General features: G+C 48.7%; 1 long non-coding RNA gene and 1 other non-coding gene across 2 annotated transcripts; both read right to left on the bottom strand.

Moving 5' to 3' along the window:
- Window positions 1-9: 9 nt before the first annotated feature.
- LOC138267449 (uncharacterized) lies at window positions 10-27,392 on the bottom strand. Its single transcript, XR_011199804.1, has 3 exons — window positions 27,172-27,392; window positions 25,329-25,379; window positions 10-266 (listed from the first exon to the last, which is right to left on the bottom strand). It is a non-coding gene; the product is annotated as an uncharacterized lncRNA (long non-coding RNA).
- On the bottom strand, window positions 26,375-26,445 carry TRNAT-AGU (transfer RNA threonine (anticodon AGU)). Its single transcript has one exon. It is a non-coding gene; the product is annotated as a tRNA-Thr (tRNA).

Here is a 27,392-nt window from a genome sequence, read left to right as displayed (position 1 = left end):
AGAGCAACAAGTCCTCTTTTCTTGCAGAGCAGTTAAGCCACTCTGAATAAAGGAACAATCAGGAGTAAAATAGCACATGCCAACAAAATTGAAAATAAAGCTTCAAAACGATATACGATATGAACAGTCTTTTGATCAAGTTCCGGGATGAAAAGGTCTTGAAGTAGAGTCCTCTTCTGAATCAAAGAAGGTATGTCCATCGGAGTATCCTGGTAAGGTGAAGAAAGAACCTTCGGATGTCTGGTTGGTAGCGGTAGCTGTACCTGCTGAGAATAAAGGGAGGGTTAAACAGAAGAACAATAGTGGTGGGATAATACTCGCCTCCGTGTGTTTAATAAAATCAAGACTTTCTTTCACTAAAGCTAAGAAAATCTCCATTTTATTACAAACACGGAGGCTCCTATTATGCTAGTTCAAAGCATAGAAATTACTGAATTATCTACATGGGAAACAGGCTTAGAATAAAAGGTTCTAAAGGTTGAGACATTTGACCAATCAGCTGATTTGAGAATGTCGCCTAAACTCAATCCTGCCCAAAAGGCCTTGGAAGCCATAGCTCCTCTGGTGGAATGGGCCCCAAAGAGGGAGATGTTGATACCGGCCAGGTTCATAATCCATTTTACCCAACGGGCTAGAGTAGTGGAAGTGACAGGATTGTGAGGGGATCTGAATGAGACGAGGAGTTGAGTTTCAGAAGGCTTTCTCAAATCTCTAGTTCTTGAAATATATTCTTTCAAACAAGTTCCTACGCATATATTAGCATGATCAGGGAAATATAGATACAAAACCGACATTAAATTAGTTTTTGTTCTTCTTTGAGCCTGAAAGAAAACACCTTGAGGAGTATACTGTACAGAAGTCACATCCAAGGCTCTAACACCAGAAATACGTTTAAGAGAAACTAGACAGAGGAGAATGGTTAGTTTAGCAGAAATAAATTTTAGGGATAAAAGGGAATTAGACTGTTGAGATAGAAGAAACTGTAAGATCACATTAACATCCCACATAGAATTGTACTTAGGCAAAGGGGGTTTGGTAAAACGTACTCCTTTTAACAGTCGACAAATTAGAGGATGTTCGCCAATGGGTTTATTATTGACTCGATCATGTTCCGTGGAAATCGTGGACCTGTACATGTTCACTGTTCTGTAAGCCTTGCCCTGGGCTGCCAGGGAGGCTAAGAAATTAACAACAAGGACTACATCTGCTGAAGAGGGATCGACACCCCTGACCAGACACCAATTATGCCAGATTGACCAGGCTGACTTGTAAGCTTTAGTTGTGCCGGGAACCCAGGCTTGACGTATGGAGCTTGCAGCTTCCTGCGAAATTCCTGGGGTTCTCCAGGCAGACCCGAAACCATCCATGCGACTAACTGAAGAGAGTGGTTGAGTATCAGATTGTGAGGTTGTCCTTGAGGATTCAACAAAAGAGAGGGGAAGAGTGGAAGAAGAACAGGGAGGTCTACGAGTAATTCGAGAGCTGAGGGGAACCAAGGCTGACCCTGCCAGAGGGGGGTAATCAATAGCACTTTGGTGGATTGACGGCGGACCTGTGCCAAAACTCTGGGGATCATTATGATGGGAGGAAAGGCATAATTGGTTTGGTTGGACCAATCCTATTGGAAAGCGTTGGTGGCCAAAGCCTGAGGGTCTGGCCGCCAACTGTAGAATTGAGGGATTTGAGAGTTCAAACGAGAGGCAAAGAGATTGACAGAGAAGGGACCGAATTTGAAAGAGAGATTGTTGAAGATAGAAGGGTGAAGACGCCAATCGCTGGAGTCTTGAAGATATCTGGAGCACCAATCTGCAATTGTGTTCATATTTCCCAGAAGGTATTCTGCTCGTAGGGAAATCTGGTTTCGAAGACAAGATTCCCATGGACTTTTCGCTAGTTCGGCGAGGGGTTTTGACCGAGTACCTCCCAGGTGATTTATATACCGAACTGCTGAAAGGTTGTCCATTCGGAGGAGAATAGAACAACTTACCCTGTCTTTGGCGAAGGTTTGGATCGCAAAGGAACCTGCAAGAATCTCTAAACAGTTTATGTGCAGAGATGACTCCTCTCTTGACCATAAACCTCCAGTCGAGAACTGAGCGCATCTTGCGCCCCAACCAGTCCGACTTGCATCGGATTCTAAGACAAGATCTGGTGCTGTAGAGAATATTGCCCGGCCATTCCAAGTGTCTAAGTGGTCGAGCCACCATTGGAGTTCGGTCCGAGATTCGTGATCTAGCAGGATAAGATCCTCGTATGTGAAGCCTTCGCGAAGATGCTGAATTTTTAGTCGCTGAAGCGCTCGATAGTGAAGAGGACCTGGAAATATGGCTTGAATAGATGAGGCTAAAAGACCAATTATGCGGGCAAGACTTTTGATCGTAAGTTGTGATTTGTTGAGAACTGAATGTATTTCCTTTTTTATGTGGGAAATCTTTTGAGCCGGAAGATTAAGTGTAGCCTTGATAGAGTCTATGAGAAACCCCAAAAACTCCATATGACGGGACGGAATGAGGTTGGATTTGTCTTTGTTTATAAGAAACCCTAGATTCTGAAGGAGGGTAACAAACATGTCTAATTGTTGTGTGAGTAAGGACCTGTCCTGGTGTAAAATTAGGAAATTGTCTAAGTATACTATAATCCTGACCCCTTGTGCTCTCAAGTGAGTTATCACTGGCTTTAACACCTTGGTGAAGCACCAAGGAGCTGAAGAAAGGCCGAAAGGAAGGCATGTAAAACGGTAAAATTGGTCCTTCCATTGGAATTGCAGAAATTTCCTGAAGGACTGATGAACGGGAATAGAGAGATAAGCATCTTGTAAGTCTAAACGAACCATCCAATCGTTTGTTAATAACGAATCTCGAAGATGGAGAATAGTTTCCATCTTGAAATGGTGATAAACCACAAATGTGTTGAAAAATTTGAGGTTTACGACAGGACGAAATTTTTTGTTCTTTTTTTTGGACCAAGAATAGCGTACTGGTGAAGCCTGAAGGATGAGGGAAACATGGCTCTATTGCGTGCTTGAGAATTAGAGAATGAATCTCTTGAGAGAGCAGAGTGTCATGTTGTTTGGAAAATATTAGGGTTTTGGAGCATGATGTTGGAAAGGAACGGAATAGAGTTCTATATGATAGCCTGAGACTGTCTGCAGGACCCATGGATCTGTGGTTAAAGACTTCCAGTATGTCATAAATAATGCCGTACGGCCTCCCACCAACAATGGACCATAAAGAGGAGCGCTTACCTGAGTTTTGTGAACCTCTGGATCTGAAGCCACGTCTGAAGGAACGATACCTTTGTGGGTAAAACTGTGGCTTGTATTCCTGTTGATAGGAAGTGGAGCCTCTGGTCTGGTTGACCGCACCTCTCTGGGTGTATCGGCCGGCAAAGCGGCTCCTGCCTTCCAAAAACACGAGAATGAAAAATCTTCTGCATGGAAGACTGCGCTTTGTCCATGGAAGTAAAGGTTTGCACATATTTACTGAGTTCTTTTATGAAAGAATCTCCAAACAGCAAGCCGTTGGCTTCTGGACCCGTCTACTTAGCGGCGAGAGTATTGAGTTTAGGATCGATTTTTAGTAGCAAGCTTTTGCGTCTTTCTTGCGCCATTGAGGCGTTTGTGTTGCCAAGTAGGCAAATCTCCCTTTGGGCCCAATTGGAAAGAATGACCGGGTCAACTTTCTTGCCTTCCATTCTGGCTTCTTCAGCCAAATCCAAAATTCTGGTGAGAGGGCCAGAGAGGTCAAGCAACCTGTCCTGGCAGTTGGTCCAGGCTCTGTCAACACCTTTCTTGGGATCTTTCCCAAATTTAGTAAAAAACATTATCATGTTTGGATCGATGACAGGAGTATTAGTGATATTGTTGGGGAGGGAGGGTCTGGGGCACTCAGATTTGAGTCTATTACTTACTAATTTATCTAAAGGTTGTCGTAGATTTTTAAAAACATATTCTGACACATGGTCACAGGGAGTCCATTCAGTGAAATTAGGGTGACTGATAGGGGACGGATCAAACATCGGTTGACCCGCAAAATCCAATAAGGTATTTTTTGGTTTGGTTTTAGATGACTCTCCCAATATATTTAGAGAAGTTTTATGCCTCTTCTCCACAGGCCCTGACCAGATCATTATGTCTGGATCATCCTTATCTGTGTCCTTATCTGTGTCAGAATCACCCATATCGTCATCTGTATCTCCCAGATTAGTGATTTGTATGGCAAAGGAAATATTGGAGGAAGTGGACGGTTGATTAGAGACATTTTTTGACGGAGAGTCAGAATTAACATCCACATTGTCTGCCTTTCTTTTCCTGGCTTTGGAAGGGGTAGATGTAGATAGTAATCGTTTGACAGAGGCTTCAAAGGTCTTGGAAAAATCAGAAATTGAGGAGGAAACCGCTTTCTGGACCGAGTCTTGAATAAAGGAATCTAAATCCTCTTTGAACTGTTGAGCCTCTTCATCTTCAGAATAATTTTCCATAGCAAAGGAAAACATTCTAGTTATTTCAATAAAATGTAAGAATTAAAATGTAGGAGTAGACTGCCCTCGAGAAAAAAAGTTAATTCCGTTAAGTGGGCAGAAAAAACAAGAAAATACTATGAAAAAATCTGGCAGAAAAGGCTTTCAGAAGCTTGAGAACGGTTGCGCTAATTAAAGCGTGACTGACAGAAAGAAAAACAGCTGAGAGAACAGTTGATCCGGAGAGAAAAGACAGTAAGGGCTCACCGATAATGTGTTGTTTGTGTGAAAGCGGTCGCGCTAGTAAAGCGTGACCGCAATTGAGCGAGAGCTGAGGAGAAACAGCTGATCTGACACGCGTTGAAGGGAAACGCTGTCAGATGCTGTGCCGGCTTGCGTTTAGACAAGGCAAAACGCTGCTGTGCACAGCGCACGCCCCAGGCGTTCACTTTAGAGCGCTGGGGAAGCGATAAGAAAACGAAGGAACAGCAATAAAAACTGACCCATACAAACAAAAGGGTTATTAAAAAGCAAACGTATAGTAATACATTGGCACAGAGAAAACAATATAATAAGGAAAACACCAAATAAGCATTCTGAAGAATTACAAATACATGAGTAAAAGATAGTACTTATCTTGACTGCGAGCAGCAAGAAAAGAGGACTTGTTGCTCTCAGTTAATATGTTTATACTCATCTGTGACTCTGATTGGTTATCTACTGTATGACATATTTCAGTAGTTTTCCCAGCTGGGTTTGCTGGGATTTGTAGTTTATCTTGGCTGGTATTCAAATTAAAGCAAGATAAGTTAGCATAATAGGAGCCTCCGTGTTTGTAATAAAATCGACATTTACCCCCTCCCTGTTTGCCACAGCCACTTCCTGTGACAGTTTCCAAGCTTCATTGATGCAAAACTTGTCTAGGTTATGGCTATGGCACACCACCAGGCTGGAATTGCGTGGTCCTGAGGCATTCAAAACCATTTTGAAGATGCTGGCAGGTGAAAGTCTGACTATAGGCTAGTTGACTTGCAGGTGGCTGAGTTCCTACAAATAATCCTGACCTGTTGTAGCAAACGAACACCAGTCTAGTGTTTGTTGCGGTCTGTTATGACCTGGATGCGCAGGGGCGCTTCTGAAGTCATGGCAGAGCGTGCTTATATAAAGAGGCGGGTGAAGTGACTTCTTGTACTCAGTAACTGGATGCGCAGACTGCTTATACTCAGTACTTGCACTGTCCAATAAATACTCCACTCAGGAATGTAGTAATCTTTCTTTATTCCACAGTACAGTGGTACAGTACACAGGGCCACCGCACTCCTCAGGCACCGAGACTCAACTGTCACCTAGGCCAGTCTCAATGTGTCATAGAGGAATGTGGAACCTACCATGTCACAATACTCCTTCTAAGTAACACACAACACATCCTTCCCCTTTTTATTGAAATGAAAACAAATTCAATAACACACAATGAAGCATAGAAAAACTAGGAACTAAATACAAATAAAATAAAACAAATAGAACATATAAGCCAAAATAAAACATAATTTAGTACACCCAAAAAGAACAAACACCACCACCACCTTTCCCTTAAATGAACGAGATAACCATATATGTACATATCACTACTATACCGGACCATGAATTCCTGCAGTGTTCCCCCCAACAAAATCCTTCAACCAGCTAGGTGTCACTTTCCTCCACCCACCACTCAATTACCTTTCTGCATTCCTAGAATCACATGTATGTTCTGTTGAACAATCAAATTCCTGTAGGTTATCCTTTGAACTACCATCACACTAACACTACCCTCGTGGTCAGTGCCAGCTGCACTATTTCCTGTAGACATATTATTCACGCTACCCTCAAAATTAGTGCCAGGTGCACTACTTTCTGTAGACATATAGGGGGTCATTACAACATTGGCGGTAAAAGCCGCTTACCGCCGTGCAAAAGACCGCCAACACACCGCTGCGGAATTCCGCCACAGCTATTATGACCCACATCCCGAAATCCGAAAAAATTCAGACATCCACACAAGTCCGCCACACCAAAGGTCAGTGATAAACTGGCGAAAACAAAACCTCCACCATTACGCCAATAGAAATACGCCCACGCTATCACGACCCACGAATCCACGCGGCGATCTTTCATCCGCGGTATTCCATTGGCGGTACACACCGCTGTGCTCAAAATACACACACTTCTACAAAATACCGCCACATTGGACAACCCCAAATACACACACCTGATACACATACACACACCACACCCACACACCCAATACAATATAAAACACACACCATTGTCACTCAATAGAACCAAAATGTCCGGTCAAGACATTCTAAAACTGTAGTGGTGTCAGCCTTCTCCACTATCTCAACCACCGGCCACTTAGAATACAAATCCATTAACACAATCACATACTCTTGTGATTCTCCCACAGGACCAAACAAATCCACCACTACACATTCCCAAGGCTGCTTGGGCAAAAGTTTTTTATCCATGGGCGGTCTTAAGGTATGTAAACTCTTATCAGCTGTAGGACACACTCCACAAGACCTAAAATCTTTCTGCTGCCTTATCAACACCCGGCCACCAAAATAAATCCTTAACAATAGACTTGATCCTGACAATACCTCTTCCAACTCTTTTGCCCAATACTCCTTTACGGTAGGTGTAGGAAACAGGCACTTGTTGCAATTACCCCCCACTTTTTGCCTGATATTGATGCTGACTTGACAGCGTGTGCTGGGATCCTGCTGACCAGGCTCCAGCACCAGTGTTCCTTCCCTAAAAATGTACCATTGTTTCCACAATTGGCACAACTCTGGCATACAGATACGTCCCTTGTAAAAGGTACCAGTGGTACCAAGGGCTCTGTGACCAGGTCCCTGAGGGTTGCAGCATGTGTTGTGTCACCCAAGTGGCCCCTTACCTAACACATGCAAACTGCCATTGCAGATTGTGTGTGTTGGTGGGGAGAAAAAGGCCAAGTCGACATGGCATCCCCTTCAGGGTGCCATGCCCCCAAAATACTGCCTGTGGCACAGGTAAGTCACCCCTCTGGCAGGTCTTACAGCCCTAAGGCAGGGTGCACTATACCACAGGTGAGGGCATAGCTGCTTCAGCAATATGCCCCTACACTGTAGAACACAATAGAATGTAATAGGAAACAATATGTCTAGGGGCAACACAAACCATATACCCCAACAGTGGAATGCAAACCACAAATGGACCCCAGGGCTAGTGTAGTGTGTAGAGGGTCGCTGGGAGTGTAAGAAAACACTAAGGGTGTCCAAGATACCCCACCCCAAGGCCCTGAAAAGTAGGAGTAAAGTTACCCTACTACCCCAGAAAGACATTAAAGTCGAGCTAGGGGATTCTGCAAAGACAACAACTGTCTGCAAAGCACTGAAGACGGATTCCTGGACCTGAGGACCTACAAAGGAAGGGGACCAAGTCCAAGAATCATGCAAGTGTCCAGGGGGGGGCAGGAGCCCACTAAACCCCGGATGAAGGTGAAAAAGGGCTGCCTCCGGGTGGAAGAAGCAAAGATTCTGCAACAACGGAAGGTGCCAGGAACTTGTCCTTTGGTCAGAAGATGTCCCACAGTGTGCTGAAGGATGCAGAGTTGTTTCCATGCAGAAAGACCACAAACAAGTCTTGCTAGCTGCAAGAGTCACGGTTGAAGATTATGGGTGCTGCCAGGGACCAGGAAGGACCAGGAGGTCGCCCCTTGGAGGAGGAGACAGAGGGGGCGCTCAGCAACAGAGAGAGCCCACACAGAAGCAGGCAGCACCCGCAGAAGCACTTGAACAGGCGTTCAAGAAATCTGAACACGGCGGTCATCTCAGAACAACAAAAGAGAGTCCCACGAAGTCGGAGGTCAACTCAGCGAGTTGGGCAATGCAGGACGGAGTGCTGGGGGCCTGGGCTGTGCTGTGCACGAAGGAAGTCTTGCAAAAGTGCACAGAAGCCCTAGCAGCTGCAGATCACGCAGTATACAGGATTACTGTCTGGCATGGGGAGGCAAGGACTTACCTCCACCAAATTTGGACAGAAGGACCACTGGAATGTCGGGGTCACTTGGATCCAGCACCTGTGTTCCAGGGACCAGTGATGCAGAAGTTTGGTGCCTGCGGTAGCAGGGGGAAGATTCCGTGGACCCACAGGAGATTTTTTCTTGGCTTCCAGTGCAGGGTGAAGGCAGACAGCCCTCAGAGCATGCACCACCAGGAAACAGTCGAGAAAGCCGGGAGGATGAGGCGCTACAATGTTGCTGGTAGCATTCTTGCTACTTTGTTGCGGTTTTGCAGGCATCCTGGAGCAGTCAGCGGTCGACCCAGTCGACCCGGTCGACACCTGGTCGACACAGTGGAGGCAGTGGAAGTTGCTGTGTCTGCATGGGGATGGTGCTTGTGTGAGTGTTTTTGGGATGTGTCGTGCTTATGTTTGCCATGTCCACTCTTGTGTGTTGATGAGTGTGCATGCTGGTCTGATGGTGTGCTCGGGATAGGCTGAGGTACGGGGGATTGGGTCTGGGTGTAGCAAGTTGGAGGGGGGAGGCTGGACACAGGGACAATGGCTGCCATCAGTGCTGAGGCCAGAGCCTGAAATGCTCTCTGTTGGGCCGCCTGCCCAGAATGAGTGCCCTCCAGGTATGCATTTGTTTGTTGCAAATGCCTCTCAACACCCTGGATGGCATTCACAATGCTAGATTGCCCAACAGTGAGGGATCTAAGGAGGTCAATAGCCTCCTCCCTGAGGGCAGAAGGGCTGACTGGGGCAGGGCCTGAGGTGCCTGGGGCGAAGGAGATGCCCACCCTCCTGGGTGAACGGGCACCGGACACACACTGAGGGGCTGCTGGGAGGGCGGTGCTGGTAGGGGGGGTGGTGATTGAACCTGTTGATGCAGTGGGCACAGAGGTGCCCACCAGCGCAAGGGAGCTCCCATCAGAGGAGGAGTCGCTGGTGTATGCTCCTGTCCCAGTCGTGGAGCTCCCCTCGCCGTCTGTCCCACTGGTGGCTTCAGACTCCGTTGCTTCACCCTCCAGGGCCATGTGGGTTGCAGCTCCCTCCTGCTCCGCTGCCAACGCTCCTCCGCCAGATTATGCTAATGCACGCAAGAACAGGGAGACATAACAAAAAGGGGGTGGAGACAGAAGAAACACATGTTCAGTGCATGCAACACCACTACCGTTGGCGGACACAACACACAGGGAGCAGCCCTATGCAAAAAGCCATGCACTAACATTTCCTAGCAACTCCACATGGCCATTGGGGACGAGGCCTAGGCCCAATTGCTGCACACCTGGAAGTGACAGGAGCCTGACTAGCCTGAAACACCCTTCTTCTGGTGGGCGCTGACCTTGAGGAAAAGTGAAGTAAAAATTGATGTTTCTATCCCATACATTTCATTTCACGCTTTGCCAAACACCTCCCACCAGGGCCCAGACATACAAACACACACAATCCTGACATGCTGGCCTGTTCCCTCCCCACCCTCTTCCATCGACGCCACTCCATACACTCATGTGCCATCCACCATGCTCACAGTGTACTCACCTGTTTGTCTGGAGGACTGTACAGTTGCGTGTACTGGGGGAGGACCACTTCCACCAGTTTCTCCAACTCCTCTGAAGTGAAGACAGGGGCCATTTCCCCAGACACTGTAGCCATCATCGCTTTCAGACACAGGTCACAACAGCCCCTCCAGTAGGTCCTCTCCTGTAGAAGGTCAGGTATCAAGTGAGGGAACAGTAAGAGAATGGCGGCCGCGTCCGCAGCGGTGCGTACCGTCACCACTGGCGTACATCCTCATTGGCTCCTGGGACCCATAGGGCCCAATGTTAACCAATGCTGAATTGTGCCACGGTCTTCGACCGCCCACCGCGATGGTGTACAACGGCAGCGCAGTTACCTCATTTCCCCTTGTCCGTCCTTACAGGTCAGGCAGCCGCCATTTCAGGGTGGCACATGGCATGGAAAAAAACTGCATCACACCTACTTAGGCCTGGAATACGGACAGATAAAGGCACATACCGAATTTCCAACTTTTAACGAAATTACACAATGTGATACCTAAGTGTTGGATGACCCTCTGCTCGCTGTTCTCCTCCATAGGGCACGTCTGCTTGGGCAGGTGATTAGATGGCGGCATCCTCCGGTGTACAGACCCCTGGTGGACCTGTCGACAATGGAAGAGAGACACATCATAATCACCTACAGACTTGATCGTCCAACAATCCTGGAACTGTGTGCCCAGTTGGAGCCAGACCTGATTTCAGCTATCCGCCATCCCACAGGAATCCCCCCTCTAGTGCAGGTTCTGTCTGTACTCCATTTCCTGGCCAGTGGGTCTTTTCAAACAACAGTGGCCATAGCATCAGGGATGTCCCAGACAATGTTCTCTAACGTGTTATTAAGAGTGTTATCTGCCCTGCTGAAACACATGCCAGCTACATCGTTTTCCCTTAGGTGGAGGATTTGCCCACAGTGAAAGGTGGCTTTTATGCCCTGGGACATATCCCCAACATCATTGGTGCCACTGATGGTACACATGTGGCATTTGTCCCCCCTCTGCAGGAATGAACAGGTGTACAGAAACCAGAAAAGCTACCATTCACTCAATTTGCAGATGGTCTGTTTGGCAGACCAGTACATTTCCCATGTAAAAACCAAGTATCCTGGCTTTGTGCAAGAGGCTTACATTTTGAGGAATAGCAGCATCCCTTATGTGATGGGGCAACTCCAGAGGCACCGTGTGTGGCTAATAGGTGAGCCCAAGGTCCACATACAGTTGACATAGGTGTCTGGGTTTGGGGTTATTCCTAAGGGTTAGTGTCTGTCTAACAGTTGTCTTTCAACATTTGCAGGTGACTCTGGTTACCCCAACCTGTCATGGCTACTGACCCCAGTGAGGAATCCCAGGACAAGGGCAGAGGAATGCTACAATAAGGCCCATGGGCGAACTAGGAGGATTGTAGAATGCACCTTCGGCCTACTGAAGGCCAGATTCCGGTGCCTCCACCTTACAGGTGGCTCCCTATACTACTCACCGAAGAAGGTGTGCCAGATCATCGTGGCCTGCTGTATGTTGCACAACCTGGCTTTGCAACACCAAGTGCCTTTTCTGTAGGAGGATGGGCCAGATAGTGGTCTTGTGGCAGCTGTGGAGCCTGTGAACAGTGAAGAAGAGGAGGCAGAAGAAGAAGATGTTGACAACCGAAACAACATCATAATGCAATACTTCCAGTGAGACACAGGTAAGAAGATGTAACTGCTTCCCACATCTCATACTATTGTTGGAGCTAGCATAAGTCTGTCATTTTCACTCAGTGTATGGACCCTGACTTGTTACTTTGCCTTTCCATTTCACAGATCTGGGTCCCACTTTGTGCCCTCTGCTATGTTTACTGCTGGCCTACAGCTGTGTATCATTGGTATGTGAACAAGTACATTGGCATTGCTATATTCCTGAGATTTTGCAATAACACATTTGTGAAAGCACAGACTGACTCCAGATTATTTTGTGATTCAAGTGTGTTTATTTCTGTGCAAATAAGTGGAGGGGGTTGTAAAATGGGCTGGGGTGATGGTGGCAGAATGTCCATGGCAGAGTCCAGTCTATTTGTTTCACAGGTGCATTGTCCAATGGGGCATAGGAAGAGGAACAATGGCAGTTTAAGGTGGACAGGGTGTCAAAGTGGGATAGAAGGGTGACATTTAGGAGGGTCCTATTTCCTGGCGGGGGTCTTGGCAATGTCTTGTTCCTGGATCTCAGGGACCGTTTGCGGGGTAATTCTCCTTCTGCAGGGGGTGGGGTGCTGATGGTCTGTTGTTCCTGTGGCGGTGCCTCCTGTCCACTAGCGTCGGCAGAGGTGGAGGGCTGTTCATCGTCCAGGCTAGTGTCAGGGGCCCGTTGGTGTGCCACTGTGTCCCTGCTGGTGTTGACAAGGTCTGCCAGCACCCATGCAATGGTGACCAGGGTGGTGGTGATGGACTTCAAGTCCTCCCTGATACCCAGGTAGTGTTCCTCCTGCAGCCGCTGTGTCTCCTGAAACTTGGCCAGTACCGTGCCCATGGTCTCCTGGGAATGGTGGTAAGCTCCCATGATGTTGGAGAGTGCCTCGAGGAGAGTGGGTTCCCTGGGCCTGTCCTCCCCCTGTCGCACAGCAGTCCTCCCAGCTTCCCTGTTATCCTGTGCCTCTGTCCCCTGAACAGTGTGCCCACTGCCCCCAGGTCCCTGATTGCCCTGTGTTAGTGGGTTTACCTGGGTTCCATGTAGTGGTGGACACACTGCTGATTGACGTGCCTGGGGACGGAGGGATGGGCCCGCTGGGTGGGTGCTGTGGCGGTGTTTCCTGAGGGAGGAGGTTCAATGGTGGTTTGTGACTGTGTCAGGGGAACCGGCTGTCCAGAGGTCCCTGATGGGCCGGGTTGGTCATCTTGATCCAGGCGTGCAGAGCTGCTGTCATCACTGTGGGCCTCTTCTGTGGGGGGACTGGATATGTCTGGCACCTCCTGTCCGGTGACGTTGGGTAGGGGTCCTGTTGGGGTGTGAATGCATAATCTTAGTATCTGTGTGTGCCATCTTGTGCAATGGGTGAGTTAACCTCTACTCCTGTACTTGCATTATTGCTGTGGCCCTGGTGTGATTGGTGATTTGGGGGCATGAGCGAGTCTCTCTACTGGACATGCTTTGGTGATGGGTGTCCATGCATTGGTGTTAAATGCAGGGCTTGATTTTGGGATGTGTGGGTTGTGGTAGTGGGGTACCTGTGGGGTGTTGGGGGAATGGGTGTGAGAGTGGGGGTGGGAGTATGTGATGGCATGCAGGTGGGGTGGGGGGGGATATGGTAGTTAAGATTTGACTTACTTGAATCCAGTCCTCCTGCTATTCCTGCGAGGCACTCAGGATGCATGATCGCCAAGACTTGCTCCTCCCATGTTGTTAGTTGTGGGGGAGTAGGTTGGGTCCACCGCAAGTCCTCTGTACAGCAATCTGGTGTCTGGATACCACGGAATGTACCTTCCCCCATAGATCGTTCCACCTCTTCCTGATGTCATCCTCTGTTCTTGGTTATTGTCCCACTGCGTTGGCCCTGTCGACGATTCTCCGCCATAGCTCCATCTTCCTAGCAATGGATGTCTGCTGCACCTGTGATCCGAATAGCTGTGGCTCTACCCAGATGATTTCCCCCACCATGACCCTGAGGTCCTCCTCAGAAAACCTGGGGTGTCTTTGAGGTGCCATGATGTGGTGTGGGTGATGTGTGAGGTGCTGTCTGTTGTGATGTGTGAGGGGATGTGTTGGTGTGTGTTGTTCGGGGTGCGTGGATGTTGTATGAGTAATGGTGTTGTGTGTCTGTGGATGCTGGGGTTGCGTTAGCTAATCTCTCTCTCTTCCCTTCTTTCAAATTTTTGGTTGTAAAGGTTTGTGGGTGATGTGGGTGTGTGTTTTATATTGGATTGGGTGTGTGGTGTGTGTATGTGTATCAGGTGTGTGTATTTTGAATTGTCTAATGAGGTTGTGTTTTGTAAATGTGTGTGTATTTTGAGCGCGTCGGTGTCTACCGCCAATGGATTATCGCGGTTGAAAGACCGCCGCGTTGATTCGTGGGTCGTGATAGTCTGGGTGTATTCCTGTTGGCGTGACGGTGTGGGCTTTGGAATCGCCGGTTTAACACTGACCTTTGGTGTGGTGGACTTGTGTGGGTGTCTGTATTGTGGCGGATTCCGAGCTATGAGTCGTAATACCTGTAGCGGAATTTCGCAGCTGCAACGGTATGTTGGCGGTCTTCTGCACGGTGGTAAGCGGGATTTACCGCCAGGGTTGTAATTAGGGCCTATGTCTTTCTATGTTTCTGCAAGATGGTGGGGGTCTTTATAATCATGACTCTTGTCTTTACGATTCTGTCTCTTGCACTGTTCATTATCCTAATCATTGCAGCCCATGCAATGTATCGCAGATTGCAGATTGTGTAGAATAAAAACTATTGAAACCTTACTGCCTCTTCATTATTGCCTGTGTTTGGTTGAGACATGATGTATCAGTGAGAAAGGGGTAATCTCCGTTTAACCACGACACTCCTTGAGATCTCATACTCTTGAGTCCATGCGTAAAGGCTGCCACAAATCACCTTTAACTGTTTTAGGTTTTTGGTGAGGTACTGCTAGTGAGCCGGAAGGGTTGGGACTACAGTTGCGTCTTGTTGTAGGATAGGGATAGTCACCTACAAACTTAAGTACTGTCATCCTTAACACAGCAGTCTTGCACAGATGAGCACTGGTTCCCACCCAGTATATGTTGGTGTATGCCTATGGTGTTGGCCATATAGGATAGTGTGTGGCTAAATGTTGTCCCTCAATATTTGCAGGGGACTCTGGTTACCCAAACCTATCATGGCTGCTGACCCCTGTGGGGAATGCCAGGACAAGGGCAGAAGAATGTGATAATGAGGCACATGGGTGAATCAGAAGCATCATTGAAAGGACCTTTGGCCTCCTGAAGGCCAGGTTCCGGTGCCTCCATCTGACAGTTGGATCCCTGTGCTACTCACCCAAGAAGGTCTGCCAGATAGTGGTGACATGCTGCATGTTGCAGAATCTGGCCCTCTGACGCCATGTCCCTTTTCTGCAGGAGGAGGAGACTGGAAATGACCCTGTGGCAGCAGTGGACCCTGCGGACAGTGAGGATGAGGAGGCAGAGAATGAGGATGTGGACAACAGAGTATCTGTAATCCGTCAGTACTTCCAATGACACATAGGTGAGACAGTGCAACTTTACATTTCAATGACTTTGGTTGTATTCTGTGTCGCATTGGCATGGTGGTATTTCCCACTTCTATGCCCACTTACTGTTACCTTTGGTTATTCATTTTGCAGATGTTGGTGATTTGACAAATACTGCTAGTGTGATCACAATAGCCAGCTACAGGTCATTTTATCCATGCTCATTCTATGTACTGTTCATTTGCACGGGTTGTACCTGTTTCAATCAATACATATTTGAAGTCCATGTCATACTCGAAATCGATTTGTATCAAAGGGTGTTTATTGTTGTGCTAATATATAGAGGGGGAAGTGCAATGGGATGGGGTGATGATGGAGGAAAGTCTAGGGTAATGTTCCAGTCTGTTCGTAGCACAGGTGCATTGTCCAAGGGGACATAGGAAGGGGAGCAATGGCAGTTCAAGTGGACACGGTGACTGAGTGGGACACAAGAGGGACAATCAGGAGAGTCTCATTTCCTGGCGGTGGTCTTGGCAAGTGTCTCTGGCTTCTGTCTGGGTCGCAGGGAACGTTTGCATGGTGTTTCATCTTCTGCAGGGGGAGGGGTGCTGGTGGCCTGTGAGTCCTGTGGCGGGCCTCCTGGCCACAAGCGGCAGCGGAAGTGGAAGTCTGTTCAGATGTCTGGCTAGGGGCAGGGGCCCTCTGGTGTGACACTGCCTCCCTCATAATATTGCCCATGTCTGCCAGCACCCCTGCTATGGAGATCAGGGTGTTGTTGACGGCCTGCAAGTCCTCCCTGATCCCCTGATACTGTCCCTCCTGTACGCTGTCTAGGATCTGGCCCATTGTGTCCTGGGAATGTTGGTAGGCTCCCAGGATCTCGGAGAGTGCCTCCTGGAGAGTCGGTTCCCTGGTCCTGTCCTCCCCCTAGTGCACAGCAGTCCTCACAGTGTCCCTGTTGGCCTGTGCCTCTGTCTCTTGAACCGTGTGCCCATTGCCACTGACCCCAGGTCCTTGATTGTCTTGTGTGCGACGTGTGGCCTGGGGTCCCTGTACAGGTGGGCACACTGCTGATTGAAGTGTCTTGGGTACGCTGGGTGGGAGCTGTGATGTTGTTTCCTGATGGGGAGGCTCTGTGGTGGTCTGTGACTGGGCTTTGGTAACCGGCTGTCCAGTGGTCCCTGATGGGCCAGGTAGATCATCCAGATCCTGAAGACCAGAGTTACTGTCATCACTGTGGGCCTCTTCAGTTGGGGGACTGGACAGTGCTGGTACCTCCTCGCCAGTGACATTGGCTGGGGTACACGTGGGGATATAAATTATGTATTATGCTTCATGTGTATGACATATTGTACATCCCTGGGTTCCCCTCTATGGTTGCGGTTGCTCTGCCAGCTTTTACTTGTGTATGTTGGTGTATGGTGGGATTGTTAGTTTCCCTATGCTGTGCATGCTTTAGTGATGAGTGACCATGCAGGGCTGTGAGGGGTGTCCATGCATTGGTATAGCATGTAGGGCTAGGCATTGGGATTAGAGAGATGTGATGGGTGGAGTGTGTGGGATGTAGTGGAGTGATGGGAGTGAGGGTAAGGGTATTGGGTGGCATGCAGGTAGGGGGTGATGGTTGTTGAAAGTTGACTTACCAGAGTCCAGTCCTCCTCCGACTCCAGCCAGGCCCCCAGGATGCAGTATTGCCAAGACTTGCTCCTCCCATGCTGTGAGTTGTGGGGGATAAGGTGGGGGTCCACCTCCAGTCCTCTGTATAGCGAGCTGGTGCCTTTCTGCAATGGAATGCACCTTCCCCCATAGGTCGTTTCACTTCTTCCTGATGTCATCCCTTGTTCTTGGGTGCTGCACCACGGCGTTGACCCTCCACGATTCTCCGCCATAGCTCCATCTTCCTGGCTATTGATATCTGCTGCACCTGTGCTCCAAATAGCTGTAGCTCTACCCTAACAATTTTCTCCACCATGACCCTTAACTCCTCCTCAGTGAAATGGGGTGCCTTTGTGGTGCCATGGGACTTATGTGATGTGTGTTGGAGAGGGTGTGTTTGGTATTGTGTTGGGGTGTGTGAATGAGGTGCGTGAGGGATATATGGGTGTATGTGGTGTGTGTGTAGCTGTGGCAGTGGTCTTGGTGTCAGTCTGGTGGCTCTGATTTGTATTCATAAGGAGTTGTGGGTACTGTGGATGGGTGTTTTATAGTGGTGTGGGTGTGGTGTGTGTATGGGTGTCAGGTGTGTGTTGTTTGAATTGTCCAATGCGGTGTTGCTTTGTCTGTGGGTGTCCATTGCGAGATTGGCGGTATGTGCCGCCAATGGTTCACCGCCGTTGAATGTCCGCCGTGGTGATTCGTGGGTCATGATTTGGTAGGCGTTCTGTTGGCGTAGCAGTATGGGTTTTGATACCGCCAGTTAATCACTGACCTTTGGTCTGGCGGATTTGTGTATGTGGCTGTATTCTGTCAGATTGGTGTGTGTGTCTCATAATATGTTGGACGGATATCTGCTGCTGCCGCCGCCGCAGTAAGTTGGCGGCCATCAGTGTGGTGGTAAAGAGGATTTACAGCCAGAGTCATAATGAGGGCCATAATCTTTAAAAATTCATTACTTTGCCTGTGTATGTTGGATTTTTGTCGTTTTGGTCAGATAAATATTGGCTATTTTCCTAACCTTGTGTTGAGTCATTTTGTAGTATTTTCACTGTATTACAGTGTGTGTTGGTATAAATACTTTACACATTGTCTCTGGGTTAAGCCTTTCTGCTCGTGCCAAGCTACCAAGGGGGTGAGCGGGGGTTAACAGGGTGTGTTTCTCCCTTGCCCTGACAAGAGTGAGGGTCCTGGCTTGGACAGGCGGCAAACTGACTACCAACCAAAGACCCCATTTCTAACATTGGTGATCAGCGATGAGGACTGAACTTGTATTTGTACTTGACATTCAGTGATTAAGTGCACATTACTACTTTCAGTGCAAACCATTACGTGACCACATACTACTTGTTTTTGTGGTTTTGCTTTTTTCTCTATTTGGACTTCATCTGCTTCCATTTTTTTTAACTTTTTGACTTCTCATTGGGAACTCTTTGTTCTACCTTGGAACTCTGCGCTTTTAACTTGCCATAATGTCTCAATCTGGATGTGCACCAGCTGGGGCTGTTTTTGAGTTGAAGAAGCTGAAGAGTTATACAACTGCCCAACTGCAACAGTTCAGTAAAGATCTTGCCTGTCCTATTAGAAGCTCCACCAGGAAGGAGGTGCTGCATAACGCACTGAAGGCCTGGGTGACAGTCAAGGAGGTTGGGGATACACAGAGGAGGAGATTGAGGGTGAGGAGGTGCAAAACAGTCATGAGGGTGTAGTAGAGGTACCGGTACTGCCTGCTGGGAGGGTCTCAAGGGCGGGTAGCAGTGTGTCCTCTCTGACTCCTATAGAATTGAAGGACAGACAGGCAGAGAGAGTGCAACAATTTGAGTTGGAGAAGCTCAAAATGGAGATGGAGGAGGGGAGGCTGGCCATTGAGAAGAATATACTGTTGGATCATGAGCTGAGTTTAAGGGACCTAGATCAGAGAAGCCAGTCTAGTAGAGATGGTGGCAGCAGTACCGCAGTGCAGCCTGAAAGGAGGGTGCACATTCCCAAGGACCTAGTTAAGGATTATAAGAGGGAGGACAATATCTACTTGTTGTTTAAGGGGTATGAGCCTGCTCTCCACATGAACATAGTCCCTTAAGCACATTGTCGGGTGGGTCTGTGAAAGCACTTCGAGGTAGAAGGGAGGGATAACTTGACATTCTTAGGGGATCCTCAGGGACTCACCTATGCCATCATGAAGGACGCCCTACTCACAAGGTATGGTCTCACCCCTGAGCAGTATAAGGGCAAGTTTAGGTCCTACAAGAAGGAATACCAAAAATGGTTAGAATGTTTTGACTCTTTCTGCAGGTCACTGGATGGTTGGGTGAAGGGCAGTAAGGTAACAACTTATGAGGGGCTTTACAACATAATTGCTTGAGAGCACTTGTATTTTCTTTGTTTTCCAGAGCTGCACCAGCACCTGATTGACAGCAAGCTGAGTGACCCCAGGCAGCCTGTGCAGGGAGCGGACCGTTCCGAGAGCACCAGGGTCCAAAAGAGGTATGGGAAGGGTCCCTCTCAGAAGAAGTGGGGATTTCAAGGTAAAAAAGGGGGAGTTCTCTAAAGTGCCCCAACAGAGTTCCCAGCGTAAGGATTCCCAGCCCACAGTTGAAAAGAAGCCATTGTTTTCTATAGGGAAATCTGCAGCGGGGGGTCCCCACAAGTGTTATGTATTTGACCAGGTGGGTCATGTGAGGGAAGATCCTATATGTGCCAAGTGGACACAGGCATCCACTGGTGCACAGTCACAGGGTTTGGCCTGTGTAGCTCTTGGGAAGGATTTGGTTCCAGGTGGGTGGGAGCGAGCTGAGATGACCCTTGTCTCACTAGGGGATAGTGGGATGGTCCAGAGAACCCTTGTACCTGAAAATACTGAAAAGTACAGGCAGTGGGTGACCATCAATGGACAGAGGGTGAAGGCTCGGAGAGAGACAGGAGCCAGTGTGACTACTGTGAGACGTAACCTGGTGTCTGAGGAGCAGGTAGTTCCCCATGCACTTCACCAAGTAGTTGTGGTAGATAACTCAGAGCCCCTGTGCAGAGTGGCGCAGGTTCCCTTTGAATGGGGAGGACTCGGGTGCCTTGAGAGTAGCTTCGAGTCCAACCATGTCTGTAGATTGTCTGCTTGGCAATGACCTGGAGGATTCCCCTTGGAAGGAGGTGAAACACAGGTCTCACTTGGAGATGCTGGGTCTGCCTGTGTGGGTGTGAGTGTCCACCAGGTCAATGGCAGCTCATCAGGTTGATCATGAGACCCTAGAGCCTGAAAGAGTGCCCCAGGTATCTGCCAGAAGGAGGAAGGGTAATGGGTGCGGGAAACCCATCCCAGAAGTTCCCACAGTCCAGGAGGAGGCTGAACCTGAGGGGGATGCCCCCGAGCCTACAGGGGAATAGGTGGCTGAACTAGGGGGGATCCCTGAGCTGACTCAGTGGCAGCAGGAAAGAGGGACCCACCAGGGAAGCATTCTGTGAGGCACAGAAGATATGCCCTACTCTGGAAGGTGTGTGGCAGCAGGCTGCAGACCAGGTGTCTGGCAAGGAGTCTGGTTCACATCTGATTTATTGGGAGAATGGCCTCCTATATAGCGAGCCTAAGGTTGCTGAGCCTGGGTCAGCCTGTGTGCTGGTGGTAACCCAGTGCTTTAGAGCCATCCTACTGGGTATGGCTCATGAAGTGCTTTTAGCTGGACATTTGGGGCAGAACACACCTTTGAACAGCTTGTTACCCCCTTTTAGAGGCCCCAAATGCACAGGCACTCAAATGCACACTGTAGGCTTTGCCAAACTTGTCAGGCAAGTGGCAATAGTGGGGGCGAATGTAAGGCTCCCCTCCAACCTTTTCCTGTGGCCAGCACCCCCTTTGAAAGGATTGGTATTGATATTGTGGGGCCTCTGGATCCCAAGACAGCCATGGGCAACAGGTTTATCCTGGTCTTGGTGGAAGATGTCACCCGGTACCCAGAAGCCATTTGTTTAAGGTGGATCACTGCCCCTGTGTTGGGACATGCGTTGATGGGGCTTTTTACCCACATTGGGTTCCCCAAGGAGGTAGTATCTAATAGAGGTACCAACTTCAACTACATATATGAAGTCTCTGTGGAAGAAGTGTGGGGTAACCTATAAATTTACCACTCCTTACCACCCCCAAGTAAACAGTCTGGTTGAGAGATTCAACCGCACCTCGAAGGGCCTGTCAGAGCCTGCAAGCCGCAAGTGGGACTTCCTCTTGCCATGCCTTTTGTTTGCCTACAGGGAGGTGCCACAAAAGGGTCTTGGATTTAGCCCTTTTGAGTTATTGTATGGCTATCATGTCAGGGGACCTTTGAGTCTGGTTAGGGAAGGCTTAAAGAAAGCCTCCAGTAAGCTCCCCAGGATGTATTCAGCTACATGCTGGCTTTTAGAAACCAGACAGCACGCTTCAGGACGCTCCCTCAAGAGAACCTGGAAGCAGGCCAGGAGGACATGAAACACTGGTATGACCACAATGCCACTCTGGTTGAGTTTCAGCCTAGCCAGACAGTGTGGGTGGTGGCCCCAGTGGAGCATCAGGCTCTCCAAGATAAGTGGACTGGGCCTTTTGAGGTGGTAGAGTGCAAGAGTGATGTCACCCATCTAGTCAACTTGTGGACTCCTAGGAACCCTTTGACGGTCCTACAGGTGAACCGCCTCAAGCCTCACTTTCAAAGGACAGAGGAGACAATGCTCCTAGCAACAGATGATGGGGTGGAGGAAGAGAGTGAGACTCTTCATGACCTCCAGTCTGCTAAGGAAAAAGATGGGTCTCTGAAGGGTGTGAACCTCTCCCCCTCACTGACCCTTGAGCAACAGAGGGACTGTCGCCGGGTGTTGGTACAGTTTACCTCATTGTTTTCCTTGATACCAGGAGTCACGCGCTTGTCCACACATGATGTGGACACTGGGGACAGTCCACCTGTGAAACATAAAGGTCAGGGCCACCTTTAAGGATTAGTTATCCAAAATGTTGGCTGCTGGGGTTATTGAGTTTTCCAGTAGCCCTTGGGCCAGTCCTGTGATTTTGGTCCTGAAAGCTGCTGCTCCTGGTGCCACTCCAGAACTCCGGCTCTGTGTGGATTACCGGGGACTCAATGCAGTCACTAAGACTGACGCGCACCACATCCCCCAAGCTGATGGGCTCATTGATCAGCTAGGGGCTGCCAAATATCTCTGCATGTTTGACTTAACGTCTGGGTATTGGCAGATTGCTCAGACTGAAGGAGCTAAGGAGAGGTCTGCACTTTCTACTCCAGATGGGCACTAACAGAAATGGTATGTTCAAAGTCCTTACATTTTGTCTTTTGTAATCATTAATTTCTAGCTGCAAGGTTGTCTTGCTACTTCCAATATAAACCTGAGCATCCTCATGTCCTGTCAGTTAACCTCTTGAAGACATCCTGGTGTTATGTGGTACCTTACCACAACATGTCACCCCCACCCACATCATTCTATCACAAGACATCACTGCCATCTCCTTGCCGATGGCACCCAACTCATCCTCTCCCTGATGGACAAGACAACTACCAGCAGGACCAAATTCACCAACTGCATGACTGTGGTAGCAGACTGGAGATGAACCAACTGCCTGCAGCTCAACTCCGACAACACAGAAGTACTGGTCTTTGGCAACAAGACCTCGCCATTGGACTCCACCTGGTGGCTGTTGGAACTAAGGCCAACACCCACAGATCTATGGTTCATCCTAGATGACAATTGTGATGGCTCAAGTCAATGCAGCATGAACCTCATGCTTCCACACCCTATGCATGTTATGAAAGATCGTCAAATGGTTGCCTCAGTACACCAGAAGGACTGTCACTCAAGCACTCATCACCAGCAGGCTGAACTATGGATACACTCTTTATACCAGAATCTCCACACAACTCCTTCACATACTCCAGACCATCCAGAACACTGCTACAAGATTTATATTTGACCGCCCATGCCACACCCACATCACACAGCAACTCAAGAAGCTTCACTGGCTTCCCATTCACAAGGGCAGCCAATTTAAACTTCTCCTTCACACATACAAAACTCTACACAGCACAGGATCAGAACACCCAAACAGCCCCATATACGTTCACCAACCCACGAGACAACTAGGCTCTGCCTTTCTCTCACTCACACATATTCCCTGCATCTGCAAAACCAAAACTGAAGGTTGCTCATTCTCCTACATTGCACCAAAGACACAGAACAACCTTCTTAAACATATCACAGCCTCCCCGTCAGTTCTTGAGTACCGCAAGCAGCTTAAGGCCTGACTCTTTGTATAAATGCCTTGGACACCTCACACCTACACACCTAACCATGTGCCTGGATATCTTGGGTGACCTGGTCAGTGCATTGCTCTGTCTCCTGTGGCTCCACTGTCTAAGTAGAGCCCTTTTCCTGGCTCCTCTAAACTCCTGACCCCTGTCAGGAGTTCAAGGCCCTCCTCTACCCACAGGCTTCTGTCTGCGCCTAGTGGGAGACCTCTGCTTTCCTACTAGGCTACCTTCTGCCTCTCTCCTCCTTCTGCTTTGCTCTGCTCTCCGCTCCACTACTGTCCCTTAGTGCTCCTTTTCCTTGTTTCACTCTCACTCCGCTCTCTCTCTCTCACTTTCACTCTCTCCCCAGCTGCTGCTGCCCCGTGGCCTGCCCCCTTTTTAGGCTCCAACCCCTTTTTTGTGCCGTTTTTCGTCCCCATCCCGCCTCCCAGCTGTCCTCTCCTCCCTCCACCTCCCTACTTAATGGCGGCCGCTATGTGGTAGGCTGAGAAATACCACTGACCTGGTCAGCGCATTGCTGTGGCTCCACCATCTAAGTAAAGCCCTTTTCCTGGCTCCTCTGAACTAACCCCTGTCAGGAGTTCGAGGCCCTCCTCCACCAGCAGGCTTCTGCCTCCGCCTCATCCCTGGTGTCTAGTGGGAGAGCTCTGCTTTCCTACTAAGCTACCTTCTGCCGCTTTGCTCTGCTCTCTGCTCCACTACTGTCCCTTAGTGCTCCTTTTCCTTGTTTCTGTCTCTCTCTCTCTCACTTTCACTCTCCCCCTCTCTCTCTCTCTCCCCGCCGCTGCTGCCCCGTGGCCCTGCTCCCCTTTTTCAGCTCCACCCCCTTTTTCGGCTCTGCTCCCTTTTTCACGCCATTTTTCGATCCCACAACCTCAACATCATTTCATACACCGACGACACCCAGCTGATCATCTCCCTCACCAAGGACTCCGCCAAGACCTAACTCCACGAAGGAATAAAGGCCATCGCCGAATGGATGAAGAGCAGCTGCCTCAAACTCAATTCGGACAAGACAGAAGTCCTTACCTTCGGCTCCACCCCCTCTGCATGGGATGACTCCTGGTGGCCTGCCACTCTCGGAACCGCTCTGACTCCCACCGACCACGCACGCAACCTAGGATTCATCTTGAACCCCTCACTATCCATGACCCAGGAAGTCAATGCCATCTCCACCTCCTGCTTCAACACCCTCCGCATGCTCCGAAAGATCTACAAATGGATACCAACCGAAACCATAAGAACTGTCACCCAAGCCCTCGTAAGCAGCAAACTGGACTACTGCAATGCCCTCTACACATGAACCACAGCCTAACTCCAGAAGAGGCTGCAACGCATCCAGAATGCCTCTGCACGCCTCATCCTGGACATCCCCCGCCACTGCCACATCACAGACCACCTGAAAAACCTGCACTGGCTCCAAGTCAACAAGAGAATCACCTTCAAACTCCTTATCCACGCTCACAAAGCACTGCACAACACCGGACCAGAAAACCTCAACAAACGACTCTCCTTCTGCACCCCGACCCGGCATCTCTGCTCCGCTGACCTCGCCCTCGTAACCATCCCACGCGTCTGCAGAACTACAGCAGCGGTAGATCATTTTCATACCTCGCCACCAAAACGTGGAACACTCTTCCCACCCACCTGCGCCAGACCAAAGACCTCCTTACCTTCAGGAAACTTCTCAAGACCTGGCTGTTCAAGCAGTAGCAGCACCTCCTCCCCCCACCTTCTCCCCCTCCCCTCCTCACTGCCTTAATACCCTCAGGGGTGAGTAGTGCGCTTTGCAAATCCCTGATTGATTGATTAGTCTGCTATACAAATCAATATAACATAACATTGGGGCGGACCTGCATGAGAGAGTATGAAAGCCTTGAAATATTTCCTGAGTCCTTTTCACACCCTGCAGACTTTCAACTGTTGGACAGTACTATCAAGGGTGTGTTTGCTAAACATTCATGAAGCGCCCTCTGCAGCCAGCCGCGGGTGCTGATGTATGTTTAGAGATGAGGTGAGGAGAAGATGCTTTCATCCTCAGTGCCTCCCTGCGCGGGATGTGGCAGTGCGATCCACGGATCTTACATGTCACTAATTCGGCAAAAGTTGTTTTACAAACCAATCTGGAAACGTGGAAGAAACTATTGGGCGCTTTCACTTTAAGAAATTTGGAGGAGGCACGTTAGTTGATATATGAATTAAACATACCTATTGAACGCTGTTCAGAATGTTGTGTTCTTCACGTTTTGATGCTTAGAACTGTTAAGAAAATAGAAAGAAATATTTTAAGTTAAAAAAAAAATAGGCAGCTGTATTGGCCGGGAACAGAAACAGGGTCTCCTGCGTGAAAGGCAAGACTTCTAACACTGAGCCAACAACACTTCCCGCTTAGAACGAGTATCACAGATCACTGAAGTTGATCTATGTTATGCACACATTTGTCGCCTCAATGCAGGTGATTAACCACCATGCCTCGTTATCACATACTCGGGGCTGGCACAAAACACATACAATGTGCAATAACGCCTCCGCACTTTATAAACTAAGGACAGGCAGAGATCAGATGCCACAGGTACACAGAGCTCAGAAAAGACGGTGCAGGCGGATCTCATATAAAAACTATGGCGGGCTTTACTTCACAGGCGCCAACACACCTGTCTCCTGCTGCCAACGAAGTGCATGAAAGCTATTGTTTCTGTAAATTGAATGAAGTCCAAATGATGGAACAGGCTTTTCCCGCCATTAATTATTACCCCAAAAATGTTAACACACGATTAAATCCAGAAACTGAACGAATTTTTCCATTATTCTACCACTTGAACTCGGCCGCAGATTAAACACGGTTCTTTGCTCCCCCTTGTGCAGCACAAAACCCTTTTTTTAAGCTCCGACAGGGTCCAGAGTCTCAGGGCAGGTTTACCTTGTGTTTTGTTAGCGCTACATTTTGACCTGTACTTCTTTTCATACAAATACATGAACTCACGCGCTTTGTTTTTTGTAAATTGAAGATAAATGTGATGGTATTTATAAAGAGAAGCGACCCACGGTTCTTAAAATATAAATGTACAGGAACATGGCGTGTAGCCTAAATGTTGCCGAAATTGCAACACTTGGATTAACGCCTTTCCGAAGTCTGGTGAAATAAATCTGATTGTCCTAAATGCCAATTGCATGGATGGTAGATGCATCTGCACCCTGCTTGAATTGTCCGGATACAGAAACTGGGCGCTTGTTGGTGACCGCAGGAAAAGGAAAGGCACTGCTGAGATTCGAACTCAGGATCTGTTTACTAGACAGGCGCTTTAACCAACTAAGCCACAGCGCCACCCTGCAGCTGTGAACAGAGGTTTCATCTTTGAAGGAAATAGGGCACCCACTTCTCTGTTGATAGCACCCTAATGTGTTTTTGCTGTTCCTTGTAATGACGATCAGAATAATAACACAAGTAATGTCGGAAATGTGGCATTAGGGGGAAGCAAAAGATAAAGATACCCCAGCACCAACCGCATTGCAGCTCTCTGTGACAAACTACTGCACTCGCTGACCCATCCTGCTCCTGGAGGCAGGGGTCCAAGTGGGTGGAGCCTATTGGGAAGGGCCTCCCAACCTTTAGGAACTTTACAAAAACACTTTCCTACTTTTGTTCAGAAACAAAAGAGTGATAAATGCTGATCTTGAGGTCCCTCCGGTTGAAAGAGGCGAAGGGCTGTCTCCAGTACTGTGAGGCAAGAAAGGGGCAGACAGCTCCAGAAGAAATAAGCTCTCTTGCTAGGGGGCCTGTTACTTGAGAGAAATTTAAATGTGCTTTTAGAGCGGTTCATTTGAACAAAGTGTGTGCTCTTAAGCAATCACTTTTTCTTCTGCTCTGCTTTGGCTAGTTTGAGAATTGAGTATTGAGAATCAATGTAAAAGCTGCTAGTAGGTCTGTGGTTAGAAAACACATGGACTGGCTATTACCAGGAGGAGTGAGGAAGGGGCCAGGCACACACTCTTGGGTCAGTGCTTGAAATGGAAAAATAAAAGTGCAGGTACGCTGTACCAGAGTACCTACTCATTTCTGAGAAGTGTCGCTATTCTCCAATTAAAAGAACTACGTTTTCCATGAAAAGTGCAGGTGCAGGTTCTCTTTGTAAAAATACAAAAGTGGCGGTACTCGGAGCCGGCCAATTTAAAGCACTGCTCTTGCTAGTGCTGGATCTGCATTGCAACAGGCACTGAGGCCCTGTTGTGCAGGACACCTCTGCTGCATCTCCAACCTCTCAGCCACACACC

Source organism: Pleurodeles waltl, chromosome 12 (genome assembly GCF_031143425.1).
Source record: "Pleurodeles waltl isolate 20211129_DDA chromosome 12, aPleWal1.hap1.20221129, whole genome shotgun sequence".
Classification (NCBI taxonomy): domain Eukaryota; kingdom Metazoa; phylum Chordata; class Amphibia; order Caudata; family Salamandridae; genus Pleurodeles; species Pleurodeles waltl.
Note: the sequence above shows the minus strand (reverse complement) of the source record. Positions and strands in the feature narration are given on the sequence as shown.